Here is a 21,244-nt window from a genome sequence, read left to right on the forward strand (position 1 = left end):
TGATTTGGGAATGCAAATTTATTTTAAAACCCTTAAATCTTTTGTCCACTTAATAATTGTTCTGTCTACCTTCCCAACTACACCAGGAGATGTAGTTGATTCTTTGAAAATATTTTATATTTTAAAAATTGATTGGTGTTATAAATTGAATTATTTGGAGGAAAAAAATCCAAGCCTTTCAGAGAAAAGACTCTATAATAAAGCTTTTATTGATTTAAATTTTTCTTTCAGCTCTACTGATTTAAATACATTGTTAAATATATTAAATTACTCTACTATTGTGATTGTTCTGATGGATGAAAACTGCATGTCACTGTCCTGTATTAGATTTGAAAAGAAAAAGAAATTAGCAGGAAAAAAATCATAGATTTATGAAGGGTATTTGGGAAGGCTATTTTATTTGCTTATTTTGGTTTACTTTTTGAATAATTTCATTTCACTATAAATAATGATAGCTTTTATGCTCTCATGATCATAAATGCTGATGTCTTATATTGCTTTAGACAATTTCTTCTTCTGTTATTTTCTCTGGGTACCTTTAAGAGTTTTTGTGTGTGTAAAAAATAGAGAAGATGATTTTTTAAAAATATATTTAATACTTAGGAAAAAAGATATTCATAACAGAATGATTCTGGTCACAAACTTGAATTGGCAGAAGTATCTAGCAGTGATTACTTGGGATAATTTTATATTTAACTTGCTATGATACTCTCCATTTCCCCCAAAAAAAGTAATTTTCTGAAAGATGAATTATTGAAGTGTTTTGAAGTCGCAAGTCTTAATTTCCTTTCTTTTTCTGCTCCCCACAGAAAGAGCACAGTGGTATGTATGTTAGTTTATCTATTAAAATGCATTTTAGCATTTTTTCTTTTCAAGGGTCTGTTGCTTCCTTGTTATAGATATTTTCATTGATTTAAACTGCAACTTCTTTATGATTTAGTAAACTACTGTGGCTGAAAATTTCTCACCCTGCAGCGAACCCAATTAGTCTGTCTGAATTTAACTTAGGGTACCCTCCGACAAGAGATGTAGACTTTTGCTGGGTCCATATTCAAAGCCTTCCTAGCTCGGTTGACTGATGGAACACTGTTGGTATAGAGTTTGGGAATCTAGGCTCATGATGAAGATAAAATGTCATAGGAAGGTTGGATTTCAAACCAGATAACTGGGTTCAAGTTCAAGTCTAGACCTCGGGGAAAATCAATTTTTTTGGTGCCTGAATAATTTTCTCAAATGGGGCTGAGTTATCCACATGAAATCTATCATCCATCTATCTATCTATCTATCTATCTATCTATCTATCTATCTATCTATCTATCTATCTAGTGCTCTGCAAATTTTACATTTACTCTTCCCTGTACCAAATATTCGATCTCCAGCCTGTCTGCCTTTTTATATATTGTTTCTCAAGCCTTGGGAATTCTTTTAGAATCCCTAGCACCCTTTAAGGTTTATCTTTCTTGTTATCCTTGTCTATTTTGCAAAAATTCTAAATTTGCTCATCTGTGAAAAACATTACATTGCTCTCATGAAATGTAAAAAGGACTATTTTACTTTTGTCTGTATTTTCAGCAGTACTTAGTACTTGGAACTAGATCGATAGAGCACCAGTCCTGGAGTCAGGAGGACCTGAGTTTAAATTTGATCCCAAACATGTGACACTAGCTGTATGACATTAGGCAAGACATGAGACCGGGGACTTCATGCAATATCCCCTCACTCAAATCCAATTCACATGCATGTCATGGCATACAAACATTATCATCACCTAGCATGTAATATTGTTTAATAATTGTTGATTGATTGAGTAGAATGAAGATACAGATATTGAACTTTAAATCTGCTTCTGTTTTCTCTAATGAGAATGCTATTAAAACAGGGATATAACAAAAAGGATACAACAATCATTTATAAGATAAATAATTATTTCTTTTATTTATATTTTATTCATTTATTTTTTAAATTTTATTTATTTATTTATTTTTATAAATATTACTTACTTTAAGTAAATTACCATTTATTATTGGAGAGATCCAGAACTTTCTCTTCCTATTTCCTTATCCTCTACTAGATCAAATCAGCCTCTGAAGAATAGGCCAAATAATGAGATTATATTTAATATTCTCCTTAACCTTGTTCAGATCTCATTGGTGAAGGCCATTGTGTTCTACTCAGGCTTGGATGGGGTTAGGGTATCAGCTAGGTGCTTTATCTAATTACTCAGGACTAGGGGTTTTTTGGAAGTAAAAATGACATAGTCAAAGTCACACCCCACAGCTCCCATTAGAATAGGTCCATCTCATCATAATATTCTTTCTTCTCATTTATTGTTAGCCAGAGTTGATTGCCACCTGTCAGGAGCACCCATTCTTCTAAGAGTATGTACATGTCAATAAGCTGACCCAGCATTGGTTTGGGAGAGATGGTCAAATGTCCAATCCTTTTTATTAATTATACAGTAGCCATAATTAATGAAATGATCAATTGTCCAGAAATAATGTGTCTTGATTTTTTATACCATTCTGTTTAGTAGGAAATTGAAATTCAAGATGTTAAGTTGTTAAGATGAGATGTTAAGACAGATCCTATTTGTACTCATTGAGTTCAGATAAAGTCCAGGAAAAATTAAATTCCAACCCATTGATATGATTGCCTAGCTACTGACAGCAAGATTTTGAAGAATGGAAAGGTCCTATACAACTAATGGAGAACAAATGTCCCCTTTTTCAGAAAAAAGATTTTTTCATCAAAGCCAGTGACTTTGATTTTCATTCCTATTACAATTCTAGAGCATATTAAATTGTTGGATTCAGATCAATGAGAATCATCTTGCTTAATCGGTTTTTTGGTACTTGTAGCACCTAGAGCCATGCATATATTAACATAATAGACAAATGCTTGTGGGTATGCTCTTTTTATGACAAGGTTACTTGACTGATCATAGATATACTGTAGACAGAGCATATCTGGATTTAAGCAAAGTATTTGAGAAAGTCTTAATGGTTTCCTTGTTGGAAAATATGAAGAGAACTGAAGTTGAAGTATTTGTATGCTTAAACCCAAAGATTTTTATTAAGAGGCTAATGGAAACTCGGAGGTAGATCTTAAATGGAGGACTTCAGATTCTGTCTTTAGACTTGTGTTGTGCATTTTTATCAGTGATTTTGATGAAACCATTGATGATATGCTTCTTAAGTTTGCAAATGATACAGAATTGTGAGGGATAGTTAATACAGTGATTAAGAGAGTCAGATATTTACAAGTTCTTTTTGAGTCAGAATAGGGAGCAAAATCTAATAAAATGAAATTTAATAGAGATTGATGTGAGGTCCTCCATTTGGGTTCAAAAATTAACAACATAAATATAGGAAAGGGAAGAGGGAGATATGTCTAGAATACGATTGATGTGAAAACCCTCCACAAAGACTAGGTATTTTAGTGAACTGCAAGCTCAATATGAGTCAATCATATGACATGGCACCCCAAAAAAGTTAATTCCATCATGTTAAGAGTTGAATGTCCAGAACAAGACAGGTGAGGCTTGTTCTTTCTGCTTTTCTGGTTAGACAGAATGTGAAGCATTGTGTTCACTTCTGGATGCTGTTACCTAATAGCAACTTCACTAAGTTTGAACACATTGAAAAGAAGAATGCTAGGTTTTTGAGGGGGCTGGAGACCATCCTCTACAAGGATCATTGTTTTTAAAACAACTGGACATGTTTAACCTATAACATTCAAGTCTTTTGAGGGAAGAAACTATTTTTTCTTTGTATCCTTTTGCATGGGTCTTTCCCCACATCACAAATGTTTAAATTAAAATGAGACGAATTGAGGGGGAGAATTAGACTTGTTCTTTTTGGCAGAAGGGCAGACTAGGATCGTCATGTGAGAGTTTCAGACATGGATTTTGGCTCAATGTCAAGAAAAGCAGCTTAATAATTAGAATTAATGAATAACCTCAGGGGATAGTGGTCATTTTTAAAGAGGGGATTAGTTGCCCAATCTGGGATTATTTAAAAGATGTTACTACTCAATTTGGGTTAGATTAGATATTAAGTTAACTTCAAATGTATATATTCCATTATTCTGTGGGAAAGTTGTTTCTACCTTAATATAAGCCTCACTGTATGCATGTAGAAATAGCAGCAAGAAGTCTTGGAATTTATTTCAGGAAGGGAAGAGATGCTCCCTCTGACTTCCCATACAAGAAAACTTTGTTCCCATCATGTGATATTCTTTTCTGTATCTTTTAAATATCATCCTTAATGTCTGCTCCTTATATTTCTATATTTTAGAAACCTACATTTACTTTTTCAATTTTTTCAATTCTGACTAAATCCTTAACTATACTTCTCACCCTCTTCCACTGAAATTGCCCTTTTGAAGCAATGATCTCCATTGACTTTTTATCTTTCTTACCTTCATTGACTTGTTGTATTTGATATTACTGATCATTCCCTCCTCATTCTCCTTTGCTGAATCATGATCCATATCTTCTCCATGTCCTGTATTCCTAGGTTCCATTGTGGGCTCTTTTTTTCTCTATATACAATCTCTTTGCTGATTTTATAAACTTTAGTGGGTTCAGTTATTACCTTTATGCAGTTTTACACATCCAGTCCTCATTTCTCTCTTTACTGATCTTTATTTCTACATCATTAAATGCCTGCTGAACATCTCTAGGTTATCTACTGGCATGTGAAATTCAGCATGATCACAGGTATTTTTCCCTCAGAAACCTAACCCACCTTTCTAACTTCCCTAGGTCTGTCCACATTGTAGTATTTCTTGAATTATAATGTTCAAGTTTTTTGACTTGTCATGTTCTCTTGGGAGGTTTCTGATCCTTAAGTTGTTTCTTTACTCCCTATCTTTAATATTAATGTATTTTGCTTGTAGAGATCATGTATTCTTTTGATCAGTTGCATTTTGATTTTTTTAATCCAAATTGTCTTTCACTTCTACATATTTGTATTTCTAATCAGTTGTTCTCTAGTTTATTTCTTTGGTAAGACCTCTGTGAATGTTTTTCTATTCTGATAATTATTTCTTCTGTGTAGGCCATGAACTCTGCCATTTGTTTCCTTCTAACTATCAAGATTTTTATTTCTCTTGAGCTATTTTCAAATGTCCTAATGTAGTTGCATGTTGAATTAGGAATCTACAATATTCTTTACTTGTTAGGTCATGGTTTACTGCCACTGTCTTGTGTTATTGTTTGGAGACGTTTAGATTCATTTGACTGTCTTAATACTTCTTTACTACTTCTTTACTACTGTTGATTTATCTGCAAGTTTTTTAATTTGGGTCCTGAGATCCTTAAAACTTTGAGTCCTTTCCCTCACATTTTTGATTTCTTCTGGGGGCTTTAATTTCTTCTTTCTGTGTTATAAAATTCAGTTTTCAGTGACTTTAGTCCCTGCCCTATATGACTTCTGGGGGGACAGAATTGGCCTCAAATAGATGTTAGCCCTCTTTTTTTTTCATGACTTGTGCATATCATCCTCTCTCCCTACCATCATCTTGTCCCAGTTCCTTCTTTTCTGGTTATCTGGGTTAGTGTTGGTGCTGCAGTTGCCACCCCAAGCAAAATATCCCTCACATTTTTTATACTTTGCTCTGCTCCTCATAGGAAAATGGGCCAAATTGAGATCTGCTTCTTTTTTGCCACAAAATGATGGGGGTGAATTTAGGGGCAGGATATGCTGAACTATCAGCAAAGAAATCACTTATTGGATCCCAGAGAGCAAGTTAGTGAGTTGAGTTGTTCCACCCTATCACAGTATTGGGGCTGGTAAAGGAAGGGATGCTGAGTGAGATGCTTAGGGATTAGAGATTATCTTTCTCTACTATTACTTCACCTATTTGTTGTCTTATTAGGATTATTGGTGCCTTGGCCTGTGGAAGCAACTGCAGTTTCTTTGGTGCTTGTACATACATTTTATATTGTAGAGTTTTGAGGAGAAAATGCCTAATTTTCTTGTTCTTGTCAACCAAATCAATTAATTTGTTCCTTCACTCCTTTTGATTCTCTTAGTACACTGTCATATCATCTCCAAAAAGCAACAATTTTATTTTTTTGTCTATCTTTATTTCCTCAATTTCTTTTTCTTATATGTTGCTATAGCTAGCATTCTTTAACACTGTGGTGACCATGGAAATTCTTACTTTACCCCTAAACTTAATGGAAAGAACTTTAATTTGTTGCATTACATATAATGCCGGTTCTTGGTCTCAGATGAGCATTCTTATCATATTAAAGATCTATTTATTCTCAATAGTCTCTTAATTTAGTTATTTGTCTTTGGTCTCTGCTCACTCCTCCATATTAGTATTAGATAACTCTGTTTTAAAAATGGCTTTCTTTTTTTTAAATTTTTATTAAAGATATTATTTGAGTTTTACAGTTTTCCCCCAATCTTGCTTCCCTCCCCCCCACCTCCACCCCACAGATAGCACTCCATCAGTCTTTACTTTGTTTCCATGTTGTACCTCGATCCAAATTGGGTGTGATGAGAGAAAAATCATATCCTTAAAGAGAACAGAATTCTCAGAGGTAACCAGATTAAACCATAAGACATCTGTTTTTTTTTTTTTTCCCGAAGTAAAGGGAATAGTCCTTGTACTTTGTTCAAACTCCACAGCTCCTTATCTGGATACAGATAGTACTCTCCTTTGCAGACAGCCAAAAATTGTTCCCAATTGTTGCACTGATAGAATGAGCAAGTCCTTCAAGGTTGAACATCACTCCCATGTTGCTGTTAGGGTGTACAGTGTTTTTCTGGTTCTGCTCATCTCACTCAGCATCAGTTCATGCAAATCCCTCCAGGGTTCCCTGAAATCCCGTCCCTCCTGGTTTCTAATAGAACAATAGTGTTCCATGACATATATAAGCTATTCCCCAATTGAAGGACATTTACTGGATTTCCAATTCTTTGCCACCACAAACAGGGCTGCTATAAATATTTTTGTACAAGTAATGTTTTTACCCTTTTTCCTCATCTCTTCAGGGTATAGACCCAGTAGTGGTATTGCTGGGTCAAAGGGTATGCACATTTTTGTTGCCCTTTGGGCATAGTTCCAAATAGCTCTCCAGAAGGGTTGGATGAGTTCACAGCTCCACCAACAGTGTAATAGTGTCCCAGATTTCCCACATCCCTTCCAACGCTGATCATTATCCTTCCTGGTCATACTGGCCAATCTGAGAGGTGTGAGGTGGTACCTCAGCGTAGCTTTAATTTGCATTTCTCTAATAATTAATGATTTAGAGCATTTTTTCATATGGCTATGGATTACTTTGATCTCCTCATCTGTAAATTGCCTTTGCATATCCTTTGACCATTTGTCAATTGGGGAATGGCTTTTTGTTTTAAAAATATGACTCAGTTCCCTGTATATTTTAGAAATGAGTCCTTTGTCAGAGTCATTAGTTGTAAAGATTGTTTCCCAATTTACTACTTTTCTTTTGATCTTGATTACATTGGTTTTATCTGTGCAAAAACTTTTTAATTTAATGTAATCAAAATCATCTAATTGGTTTTTAGTGATGTTCTCCAACTCTTCCTTAGTCATAAACTGTTCCCCTTTCCATAGATCTGGCAGGTAGACTAGTCCTTGATCTTCTAATTTGCTTATAGTATTGTTTTTTATGTCTATGTCCTGTAACCATTTGGATCTTATCTTGGTAAAGGGTGTGAGGTGTTGGTCTAATCTAAGTTTCTTCCATAATAACTTCCAAATATCCCCACCAGTTTTTATCAAAGAGGGAGTTTTTATCCTGGTGTCCTGACTCTTTGGGTTTATCAAACTGGAGATTACTATAATCCTCTCCTGCTTTTACACCTAGTCTGTTCCACTGGTCCACCACTCTATTTCTTAGCCAATACCAAACAGTTTTGATGACTGATGCTTTATAATATAATTTTAGATCAGGTAGTGCTAAGCCACCTTCGTTTGCTCTTTTTTTTCATTAAGCTCCTGACAATTCTTGACTTTTTATTTCTCAATATGAATTTACTTACAATTTTTTCTAGATCATTAAAGTAATATTTTGGAATTTTGATTGGTAGGGCACTAAACAGATAGTTTAGTTTTGGTAGAATTGTCATTTTTATTATATTAGCTCTACCTATCCATGAGCAGTTGATATTTGCCCAGTTATTTAAATCTGATTAATTTGTGTGAGAAGTGTTTTATAATTGTTTTCAAAAAGATTCTGAGTCTGTTTTGGCAAATAGACTCCCAAGTATTTTACACTGTCTGAGGTTACTTTGAATGGAATTTCTCTTTCTAGCTCTTCCTGCTGTTTCTTGCTAGTCATATATAGGAAAGTTGAAGATTTATGGGGGTTTATTTTATAACCTGCAACTTTGCTAAAATTGCTAATTGTTTCTAGTAGTTTTTTAGATGATTTCTTGGGATTCTCTAGGTAGATCATCATGTCATCTGCGAATAGTGAGAGTTTTGTCTCTTCCTTCCCAATTCTAATTCTTTTAATTTCTTTTTCTTCTCTAATTGCTGATGTTAACATTTCTAATACAATATTGAATAGTAGTGGTGATAATGGGCACCCTTGTTTCACCCCGATCTTATTGGGAATGCCTCTAGCCTCTCCCCATTTAGTATAATGCTTGTTGATGATTTCAGATAGATACTGCTAATTATTTTAAGGAACAGTCCATTTATTCCTACACTCTCTAGTGTTTTTAATAGGAATGGATGCTGTCTTTTGTCAAAAGCTTTTTCAGCATCTATTGATATGATCATATGGTTTCTGATAGGTTTGTCATTGATATAATTGAGTATACTAAGTTTTCCTAATATTGAACCAACCCTGCATTCCTGGAATAAATCCTACTTGATCATAATGTATTATCCTAGTGATGACTTGTTGTAGTCATTTTGCTAAGATTTTATTTAGGATTTTTGCATCTATATTCATCAGCGAAATAAGTCTATAATTTTCTTTCTCTGTTTTAACTCTTCCTGGTTTAGGTAACAGTACCATATTGGTTTCATAGAAAGAGTTAGGCAGAGTTCCATCTTTCCCTATTTTTCCAAAGAGTTTATATAGGATTGGAACCAATTGTTCCTTAAATGTTTGGTAGAATTCATTTGTGAATCCATCAGGCCCTGGAGATTTTTTTTAGGGAGTTCACTAATGGCTTGTCGAATTTCTTTTTCTGAGATAGGGTTGTTCAGGTATTTAATCTCTTCTTCATTTAACCTGGGCAACTTATATTTTTGTAAATATTCATCCATTTTACTTAGATTATCAAATTTATTGGCATAAAGTTGGGCAAAATAATTTCAAATTACTACTTTAATTTCCTCCTCATTGGTGGTGAGTTCACCTTTTTCATTTATAATACTAGCAATTTGGTTTTCTTCTTTCTTTTTTTTAATCAAATTGAGCAGAGGTTTATCAGTTTTATTGGTTTTTCATAATACCAACTTTTGGTTTTATTTATTAATTCAATAGTTTTTTTTGCTTTCAATTTTATTTATTTCTCCTTTAATTTTTAAAATTTCTAATTTGGTATTTGATTGGGGATTTTTGATTTGTTCTTTCTCTAATTTTTTTAGTTGCATGTTTAGTTCATTGATTTCCTCTTTCTCCGATTTATTCATATAAGCATTTAGAGCTATAATATATCCCCTGAGAGTTGCTTTGAATGAATCCCATAGGTTTTGGTATGTTGTTTCATTATTATCATTATCTAGGATAAAATGCTTAATTCTTTGTATAATTTGTTTTTTGGTCCACTCATTTTTTAAGATGAGGTTATTCAGTTTCCAATTTGCTCTGGGTCTATAACTCCTTGGCCCAGTATTGCATATGACTTTTATTGCATTGTGATCTGAGAAAGATGTATTCACTATTTCTGCCTTTCTGCAGTTGATCATTAGGTTTTTATGTCCTAGTACATGGCCAATTTTTGTATAAGTTCCATGTACTGCAGAGAAAAAGGTATATTCCTTCCTATCCCCATTCAGTTTCCTCCATAAGTCTACCATATCTAATTTTTGTAACCATCTATTTACCTCCCTAATTTCTTTCTTATTTGTTTTATGATTTGATTTATCTAGATCTGATAGCGGGAGTTTGAGGTCTCCTACTAGTAGAGTTTTGCTGTCTATGTCTTCCTGTAATTCTTTCAGCTTCTCCTCTAAGAATTTGGGTGCTGTCCCATTGGGTGCGTATATATTCAATATTGAAATGACTTTATTGTCTATGGTACCTTTTAGGAGGATAAAGTTTCCTTCCTTATCTCTTTTAACGGTATCTATTTTTGCTGCTGCTTTGTTTGAGATAAGGATTGCTACCCCTGCTTTTTTTACTTCAGCTGAAGCAAAATATATTTTGCTCCACCCTTTTACCTTTACTCTATACGTATCTCTCTGCTTCAGATGAGTTTCTTGTAAGCAGCATATTGTAGGATTCTGGTTTTTAATCCACTCTGCTATTTGCTTGCGTTTTAAGGGAGAGTTCATCCCATTCACATTCAAGGTTATGATTACTAATTATTTATTGCCCTCTGTGCTATCTTCCCTCTGTTTGTATTTTTCCCCCTTTCCCCCCCTTTTATCCATATTCCCCAGTATTTTGTTTTTGAATAACACCCCCTTCAGTGTGTTTGCCCTCCTATATCACATCCTCTCCTTTCTTTCCCCTTTCCCTGTTCCCTTCCCTTCCTTTTGTTATTTCCCCTTATTTCCTCCACTCCCCTTCCCTTTCTCTGTCCCCCCCTCCCCTTTTCCCCTTTTACTTCTTGAAAGGTTAGATGTTTTATAAGTTAACTGAGTATGTGTAGGTTGACTTTAAGCCAAGTCTGATGAGAAGAAGATTCAGGTGTTTCTCCTCTACTCCCTTCTTCCCGTCTGTTACCATAGGTTCCCTGTACCTCTTAGTGTAATGAGATCTATCCCATTCAATCCCCTCCCTCCTCCCATCTCTTTCCTGTCCCCCTTTTTAGGGAGGTAGTGTATTTTTTTTTAGATCATTCTATCTAAGTCATAGAAAATTCTGAGTGTCTGTCCCTTCTAGTTCAGTACATTCTGTTGAATAGAGTCAAAATTCCTGAGAGTTATTAGAGTCTTTCTCCCCAGTGGAGTTAAAGCCAGTTACATCCCATTAGATATCAGTCTCATGGATAGGTCATGGATGTCCATCATTTCTGGGTAGGTATATTCTCTCTGTTAGAGTTACATTTCTCAGGATTTATGAGAGTCTCTACCCCACCCCCCATGCTGGGATATAGCCAGTTTCAACTTGCTGGATTGCATTTTTTTCCTTTTACTGCCCCCCACCCCACCCCCTTTTTTTTTACCTTTTCATGTGTGTCTTGAGCCTCCTGTTTGATATCCAAATTTTCTGTTTAGCTCTGGTCTTTTCATCAGAAATTTTTGGAATTCTTCCATTTCATTAAATGTCCATCTTTTTCCCTGGAATAGAAGGCTCAGCTTTGCAGGAAAGTAGATTCTTGGCTGAATTCCAAGCTCCTGTGCTCTTTGAAATATCTCGTTCCAGGCCCTTCGATCCCTTAAAGTTGATGCAGCCAGGTCCTGCATGATCCTTACTGTGGCTCCTTGATATTTAAATTGTTTCTTTCCAGCAGCTTGCAGGATTTTCTCTTTTATCTGATAGTTCTGGAGTTTGGCCACAACATTCCTTGGTGTTTTCATTTTAGGATCTTTTTCTGGTGGGGATAGATGTACTCTTTTGCCCTCTGATTCAATGATGTCAGGGCAGTGTTCCATCACTAGATCCTGTAATATTAAGTCCAGGCTTTTTTTCTCTTCAATGTTTTCAGGAAGTCCTATAATTTTAAGGTGCCCCTCCTAGATCTATTCTCGAGGTCAGCGGTTTTGTTGATGAGGTATTTCACATTTGCTTCTATTTTTTCTATTTTTTGATTTTGTTTAACTGACTCTTGCTGTCTCGTGGAGTCATTAGTTTCTGTAGACTCCATTATTTTTTGGGGGGAGGAGTTTTCTTCATTAACCTTTTCCAGTTGGTCAATTCTGCTTTTGAAAGAGCTTTGCATTTGACCAATTGAGGTTTTGAGAGAGTTAATTTCTTTTTGCATTTGCTCTTTTGAGGATCTGAGAGAATTATTTCTCATTTTGTAATTGTCCAATTGATGATCTGAGAGATTTATTCTCCTTTTGTGTTTGTCCAATTCTACTTTCTAAGGTTTTGTTTTCTTGTTGCAAAGTATTAATTGTCTCCCCCAAATTTTCCAGTTGATTTTTAAACTCCTCCCTTATTTCTTCAAGGAAGTCTTTCTGTGCTGGAGACCAGATTGTATTCTCCTCAGATGTTCCAGGTCTCTCTGGGTTGGGGTCTTTCCCTTCTAGGAATTTTTCTATGGATCCACCTTTCCGCTGACCCTTCTTCATTATGCTAAGACCTTGAGTTGGGTGGGGCTGGTTCACCTGGGCTTGGGGTCCCTAAAGGCTTTACTGAGTGCAGTTTCTCTGGCTGGCCAGTAGGAGGTGCTGGTTGCCCTCTCTGGGGTGTCTGTGACCTTGGTTGCGAGGCCTTCTCCCTTTGCTTGAGGGAGGGAATTGGAGCTATTGAATTCTTTTGCCTTCAATCAGTGGTGGGCTTTACCCTGGCCTGAGGTCATTCCTCAGCTGGGCTGGTTCTTTTGCTCACACACCTGGGCCTGAGGCAGAAGTAATTTGCATTTGTTTGAGAAGAGGCCTCAGTGCAATGGAGGCATGGAGGCTTGGGCTCAGAGTTTCTCAGACCCGAGGAGCCCAGGGATGGTGTCCGCAGCTGTCCTGCACCAGACCTCTCCCCGCAGCCCCTTCCCCAAGCTCCAGGGGGACAGCACCAACACCAGCGCCTCTGCTTCCCCGCGGACCCAAGCCCCCTTCGTCCAGCCCCACCGCTGATCCAGCAGGTCTGGCTCTGGGGCCCTAAGACTCCCAGTTCTGATTCAGCTGTTGGTCTGGCTGATCTTCCCTGGGAACTCAGACTCACCTGCCGGGACTCAGCCAAGGCTGCTGCGGGAGACAAATCCTGAGGTAGATTTTCCTCTCCTGGCTTTTCTTTCTGGGATTCCTGGTTCGGATTTCTTTTAAGAGTTTTGTTTCATGTGATAGATGGGGAAGAGATCAGGAGACTTTAGAACTGTGCCTGTCTTCTCTCCGCCATCTTGGCCGGACTAAACATGGCTTTCACAATGATTCCTCTTCTTTTAAGAGTGACTTGGGTAAAGCCTGAGTTCCTTTACCTGTAATTCAAAGTCTCTCATACTCTGATCCCATACCTTTATTTCCATATTTATTTTACCACTCTCTTCAATATGAATCTTCCACTGTACTCAAGCTACAGTCAAGTCAGTCTGTTCTTGAATTTGCCTTTTGCATTTTACCTGTAAGTACTATAGCTCAATCAAATGATGGTCCAAGGATTAGAGACTAAATATAACCCCACTCATCTGTTTTAGGTTTCTCCAGGGAAGTTTCTGCTATGAAGCATAGGTCAGTAAAGTAGAGTTTCAGGGGAGTGTCACAGGAAGCCTACTCAGTATTGTTTCTTGAACCTTGAATCTGGGAGTCCTTAATTTTTATTGAGGGTCTGTCTTGGGGCAGAGTTTGCAGCAGGATTAATTTTACCAGGTGAGATTATGTGATTTTATCTGTGGAAAGTGCTATGATGCAAGGAGGGAAAACTATAATAGTTATTTCACTGCCTGTCCTCCTCCTTGTGGCTTTCAAGGCCTTTTTTTCTATGAAGTGTTTTTGAAACATACTGAACTCCAATTATCTTTCTCATTCAAATTCCTGTAAATATTGTTCCCACATTTTATTACAATCATTTCTACTATTTGTAAAATGAATTTTTGTTTTTTAAACTAATAATGGTAAAATTGGAGGTTGTGATTCTAAGGACAACCTCAAGTAAATCATAGATATGACAGACCATGTCATAAGAGCAATAGGGTTCTGGGATATTCACTGTCAAAAGTTGTGTTTCTTCCCCCCAATTTTAAGAGGGTTATAACTAGTACTCCAGTTTTATTTATCCACTTAATATCTAATGGCTTTTACTTAGGAATGTTTGCTTCAAAAATTTAGCAAGAATAAATAAATGTGCAAAAATTTTTCTGTTCCACAAAGACATTATCCTCTCCAACATTACCTAAATCTCTGCAAGTCAGAAGAGAGGAAGAACTGGTTCAAAAACAAAAACAAAAATAAACAAACCAAACAAAAAAGAATTTGCTCAGTTCCTACATTGTATTGATCCCCCCCCCCAGTTGATGTTAAAATAAAACATTACTACTGGATGAGTCCTTCCACAATTCTTTATTCTGAAAGTCAGTTTTAAATATCATTCTTTGGGGCATCAATGATGTATACTGGAAAAACTTATCCTGAATTCGGACTCCATTTCCCATGACTTGCTCTTCTGGTCTTTGAAACTCCCCAGATTGTAGCCTCCACAACAAAAACACCAAGAAGGTCCCATTTCTTGGAGGCCATATGTCTTTAGGGGCAGAATCCACAAACCTTCTCCTTATAGCATAATTTTCTCCTCACACACCATTGCACCTCCAGAAGGCAACTGAACAGGAAGAGGAGGAAGAGAAGTCACTGAAAGACATATTTGAGCACTTCCAAGGCAACTAAAGAGGGTCTTCCCTTCACAACTTGGGTTAGCTGACCAGAATATGGTACAAATGTCCATACATTCTCCTATTTTTCTAAAGTACTGCCCAGTTAGAATGAACATGGAGGGGTATGTATATCCAGGGTACACATGACTGGTGAAACTCATGTCCCCAAGATTTCAGAGCTGCTAGTGTTCTCTGGTATTATCATTTTATTGGATTCTAGATATGATATGATCTTGTCCCAACCCATGTTTCCTAGGATTATCTATTAATACTTTTAGGAAGATGTTTTTTACTTTTACATCTTTTTTATATACAGACTACATCTTTATTGTCCTACAGTGCTTGTTCCTTTTCTTCTTCCTGGCTGAGTCTATATTAAGGGATAGAACAAGACTTTTTTCTTTTTATTTATTTTTCCAGTTATCCAGAGATAATTTTCAACTCCCTCTACCCTAGGATAAGCAATTAATCTGATAAAAGTTATACATGTATAAACATGTTACATATATTTCCACATTGGCCACCCTGTGAAAGAACAATCAAAACAAAAAGGGGTAAACCATGAGAAAGGAAAAGCAAAAACTATTGAAAAGTTGAAGATAGTATACTTTGATTTGCATTCAGATTCCATAGTTCTCTCTCTGGATGTGGACAGCGTTTTTCATTGCAGATGTTTAAGAACTGTCTTTGATCACTACTGATGAGAAGAGATAAGTCTATTATAATTGATCTTTGCATAGTGTTGATATTAAGGTTTACAGTATTCTCCTGATTCTCCTCACTTCACTCAGGATCAGTTCACGAAAGTCTTTCAGGTTTTTCCGAAATCTGCATGTTCATTGTTTCTTATAATGCAATAATATTCCATTATGTTCATATGTCAAAATTTGTTCAGTCATTCCGCAATTGATGGGCATCCCCTCAATTTCCAGTTCTTTAGCACCACAATAGAACTACTATGAATATTCTTATACAAGTGGATCTTTTCCCCTTTTGTATCTTTGGGATACAGATCTAGTAGTGATATGGTATGCACAGTTTTATTGCCCTTTGGGTATAGTTCCAAATTATCTTCCAAAATGGTTGCATCAATTCACAACTCGAATAGTGCATTAATGTCTCAGTTTTCCAACATCCCCTCCAACATTATTATTTCCCTTTTTTCTGTCATGTTAACCAATTTGAGAGGTGAGGCTTCCTCACCTCTTTTTAGTTAGCACATCTGCTTAATTCTCCTATTAGCCACACAACTTTGAGAGAAGTTGACAAGTTTCTTTGAAGCCCCTTTGCAGTACCTATAGTTTCTTGGAGACCCCTTTCCCTTTCTGTTTCAAAACTGGAACATACATACACTAGGCTCATTTCTTGAGCAATGCTGTCAACTCAGGTTATTTTCAAAGTTCTTTAGATCCAGAACCTTACCTAGACATGATCAAGCATTTCTTATCTCAGTTTACCAGTTTTGATGACAAAAACAAAACACAAGACTTTGTAAATGATTATATATGCATAGTTTTTGCTATTTTCTAAATGTGAATTTTATCCCCAAGCAGTGTGATTATAGCACTGACAACTCAGATTAAGTTCCTCTGACAAGGTTCTTAATGATGGTTCTTTACTCAGGTAGCTAGTTTTCCAGAATTTTTTTTTTTTGTTGTTGTTCATTCATTTCAGAGATTTTAAACTCTTTGTAATGCCATTTGAAATTTTCTTGACTTCTTCAACTCATTATTCAGATGAGGAAATTGAGGCAAACAGGGTTGGGTGACTTTCCCAAGATCACACAGCTAGTAAGTGTCTTGAGTCTAGATTTGAACACAGGAATATGAATTTTCCTGACTTTAGTCCTGATTCTTTATGCACTGCCCTGCCTAGTGGCATCATTGCTTGTTTTATGAGGTCAAAAATACTGTGTGTGTGTGTGTGTGTGTGTGTGTGTGTGTGTGTGTATGTACTAGAGTGCCTGGACTCCTTTACTTGGGGAAGGATGGAGGAGTATGTATGGGTTGATTTTATGGATGGGAAATTTGTTTTTTAAATACTAAATGACCAGACTAGCTCTACCCATTGGGAAATGGCTTTCCCTCAATCCCTAGCCTTTGAGCAGTCTTATAGGGCCTGTGGCAGAAATCCTTTATTGAATGGATAAAAGAGATTAAAAATGAAGCAGTTGTCAGTCACTTTATGGAAAGAGCAAGAAAATGGGAAGTGTTTAAAAAAGCATTCATTCTCTAGTCATTTACTGGAAAGAACACTGAATTTACAGTCAAAAGTTCTGGTTTCAGTTTCAAATTTGTCATTTGCTAATAGTATGACCCTGGGCTGATTCACTTAAGGTCTCCTAGCCTTAGTTTCCTCATCTATAAAGTGGGACTTACTTTCTCTCAAGGTTATTTCTACTCTTTCACATAAATTTTATTTGAGCCTTCACTGTCAAGTATGAATATGAAAGTATTAAAAAAACAAACCAAAGAGAATTTTTTAAAAAAAAGAACACTGTGAGATGGAGCAAAAATCAAACAAGGTTTTGTAAATTATTTCATATACATTCTTATTGCTATTTCCTGATAGTTAATTTTACCCCAGTATGTGTCCATTCACATATCACTCATAATTTAGAGTGAGTCCCTCTGATAAAATTGCCAAAGGTTCAAGGTACTCTTGGATCTGCTTTCTCTCAAAATCCCAGTTCATGAACATCCCCTGATCTTACACTAAGAAAAGTAGCAAACTGTTCGCCCCCCCCCCCCATACAAACAGTCAATAAACCTGGGATACACCAGCCATAATTAGACTTGCCATCACTGAGAAGAGTGGACTTCTTAGAGAACATTTGTGGAGCTTTACACACATGGTGGCCAAGGCCCATATTATTAGAGATCAAGACATTTATGCAGAGGAACAATTTTCTTTTGATGCTTCAGGGTGTTGTATCTTCAACTGACATCTCACATTTCTCTTTCTGGGTTGAAATTAGATGGTGGGAACTCTGCCAGGAATGTATGGTCTCTGCTGGGTATTTATTGTTTGGTCTCACAGTCATCACTTTTTGGTACTGTTTGGTGGACATAAGATTGAGAAGCTCTGTTTGGTTTCGAGATTCTGGTTACAGCAGAAGATAGGTATTACTATATTGATAGTCTCATTATCTTTTGTGCCTTTGAGCTAGGCTTAATGAAGTTTTCCTATTTGTGTTTATTTTCTGAACTCATGATTGCCATACCTACTTTTTTGGATTCATCTAATAATAGATTCTATTTTATCTTTTTAACTTAACTTTCTGAATCTTTATCTTTTAAATATGTTTCTTTCTTATGAAGGATATATTGTTGATTTTATTTTCTAAATGTAATTATAAAGAGTTTCAGTTACCCTCCTCTTTTTGATGAGTTCATCTATTCACTTTCATGATTATGATTGTTAGAAGTATTTTTCCTCCATCAATATCTTACTCTAATTTTTCTGTTCTTATATAATTTTCTTTTTTTATTTGAACTTAAACACTAACAAATCTGTACTTGGAAAATACAAAAAGAGAACTCAATGAATTTGTGACTTTATATTTCTTGTCCCCCCTTTTTGTTAAAAATTATATACATCCCTTTCAAAATTTTCCTCTTGTCTTTGTTTCCTTCTGAGCTTCCATTATTCTATGCATTTTCAAAAGGTTTCTGTGTCTTCTCTTTTTGACATCAATGTTGCTAGTTCCCCTTCTTCCTTAACCCTCCCTCCCCTATTAAGAAAAAGAAAATGGAAGAAATCCCACCTTGTGACAAATAAACATAATCAAGCAAAAGGAATCCACATAGTGACCATATCCCAAAATATGTGTCTGCACCTTATATGGAATATTAACTTTTTGTTAAATTTTTTTGGAATGGCCTTTTTTTTCTAGTGATTTTTTCCATTTTTTAAATTGCTATAGGCAAACTGGCTTGTATCTTGCAGCATTGTTCAGAATTAAATCATTCAAAAGTTGTTTTTCTTTGTTGCTATCCTTGTACACATTGTTTTCCTGGTTTTGCTGATGTCATCCAACCTCAGTTCATATTACTCAGTATTCTCTGAAGTCATTTCTTCCTTAATTTTCATAATTTCTCCCTTATAATGTTATTGCACAATAATATTTTATTACTTTCATATATGCCAATTTGTTCAACCATTTCATTAGTTGTTTACAACAGATCCAATGTATTCCCATAAAATTCTAGTTCTTTTTTTCTGTTTTCTTTCATTAGTGGACTCATTTAGAATCTGAAAGATTCTTCTGATTATTGCTATTCTGCCCCTAGTATTATATGCATCTTTACCCTCTGATCCAGACCTTTTGTTTGTTTCCTTATTGAATTTTATTTATGTCCACACCAAACTTTTTGTGTATGTTTTCAACTATCGTTTGTCTACTTTATATAAGAGTTTGGTTCATCTAATCCTCACTTTCCTTACCCCTTCCTCCATTTGTCTATTCTTTTCATGTACCTAGTTCCAAGAAATAGAAAGTTCCACTTCTTCTTTCTTCATTTCTATGCTGGTGTATTCCTCATTTTATCCTTCCTTCCTTCTCTTTTCACTATTCAGACCCTTAGTATAGAACTAATTCATACGCAGGACTTGTTTTTCCATTTAGTTCACCAGTTCTCTTCATGGACATTCAGGTTCCAAAGGGACACTTATTTCTTCTCCCCTGAAAACAGTGTTAACTTTACACTATCATATAATTCTCCCAAGTTGTTCAAATAAATTTAACTATGTTTCTTTGGATGCTTATGTTTATATGTCAAAATTCTGTTCAGTTTTTGACTTTTTTCATCAGAAATACTTGGAAGTCCTCGGTTCCATTAAAAATCCTCTTAAAAAAATACCTGTAGGATAATATTCAACTTTGAATCATAAATATTCTTAGCTATCAGCCTAAATCTTTTCCTTTTTAGTTGTTATTTGTCCTTCTTTCTCAAAATGAACCAATGACATCATTAGGGTGATGTCTTGACCTGTGAATGAATTGGATTCAAGTAAGTCAGGTAGAGTCAACAGCTTCACTCTTCTCCAGAGTTATTAGAATCCAGTGGTAAGACAAAAGTCAAGGTGACTAGTGATGACAGTGGATGACTTTGGCTTCTAAATTAAGATCTCATTTTTATCTGTGGCAACCCATTCTAGGTAAAAATTGAGAGATAAAATGGCTTAATTTAATTACCACAAAATGATCACTCTGGGAGGGAAAGATCCTCAGAAAAAGAAAATAAAATGCCTTGGGGGGGTTGGCCCTATAGATATCTTGGTTTTAAGATGTTCAGGCTGAAATATTGGCAAGGATCTGTAAATATGACACTAAATCTCAGAGTAGGAGTAAGTGGGAAAGATAGATGTAGGAGATACCTGAATAGAAATGACAACTAAATCCATGTTAGTAGATGCTCTCCAAGGGAAAAACATTAAGAGAAAATAGAACTTAAATAAATAGATACTTGCATATTATGCCCCAATTATTGATGACCCAGGTTAAATATTATGCTGGGAATAAGAAAGTATTTATTTTTAATACTTTCTTATTTTTTTCTTTTGGAGCATCAATAGTCCAAATTACAAACTAGGTCTTTCTAGGTCAAAGCAAGTCACTGAGGCTTATTTTGTACAAAAAACTGTGCTAAGCACATAAAAGAAAGATCAAAACACTTCCTGTCTCAAGGAACTTACATTAAAAAGTGGGAGACAAAATGAAAATAACCATATAATAATAATACGTTATATAATGTATAATAAATAAAACATTTCTAAATTATATATAGTTACATGTTTATGTTTTACAATATGATATATAATAAATTATATAAAATGAATAGATATATAATAAACACAGTATTGAAGGAAAATTGGGGGTAGTCTTAGGAGGATAGCTTTAACACTTAGAGGAATAGGGAACCAGAAGGATAGCTAGAAAAAGATGGTACTGCTAGAACATGGAGAATTTGGGAGAATAGTGGAAAGATAGGAAGAAGCCAGAATGTGAAGGGCTTTCAAAACCAAGTAGAATTTTATATTTATCTTGGGATGATATAAAGCCACTGTATTTTTTAGTTGAAGAGCAACATGAGCAGATCTGTGCTGGAGGACTATCTCTTTGACAACTAAAATGGAGAATGGACTGGTGAGGGCAAGATGTAAAGTAGGGAGACCCAACAAAAGTCCAGGTATGTGATAAAGGTCTGCCCCAAGGTAGCAGCTATCATTGGAGAAAAGGGTGTGTGAATGATAATGATGATGATAGTTCTGCTGCTGCTGCTGCTGATGTTGATAGTCCTTCGTTCTTGAAGAAGACCATGACATCAGAGAGGTGACGCATGACAAACACATGCCGGTTTCACTTTCTTCTCCAGAGTCACCTGGGATCAGTGGCTAGATATGAATCAAGACTATTGGAGATGACCTGGGTCATTTTCATTTATGATTTTGTGAAACATTGTGTCTGGTCTCTTTTCTTGATGGTTTTCAGGGAATTCAATGACTTTTAAATTCTATCTCTTGATTTGTTTTCCAGGTCAGTTGTTTTCAGATATCAGATCTCTTGTAATGTATATATGTATATGTATATAATATACATGCATATCTGT

General features: G+C 35.6%; 1 protein-coding gene across 3 annotated transcripts in view; it reads left to right on the forward strand.

Annotated features, from left to right (window-relative positions):
- The window catches only part of EFHC2 (EF-hand domain containing 2), a 297,057-nt gene that overhangs the window by 17,523 nt on the left and 258,290 nt on the right, over nucleotides 1-21,244 (forward strand). The gene's annotated exons all lie outside the window — the stretch shown is intronic.

The sequence above is a fragment of the Macrotis lagotis genome, chromosome 1 (assembly GCF_037893015.1).
Source record: "Macrotis lagotis isolate mMagLag1 chromosome 1, bilby.v1.9.chrom.fasta, whole genome shotgun sequence".
Classification (NCBI taxonomy): Eukaryota; Metazoa; Chordata; class Mammalia; order Peramelemorphia; family Peramelidae; genus Macrotis; species Macrotis lagotis.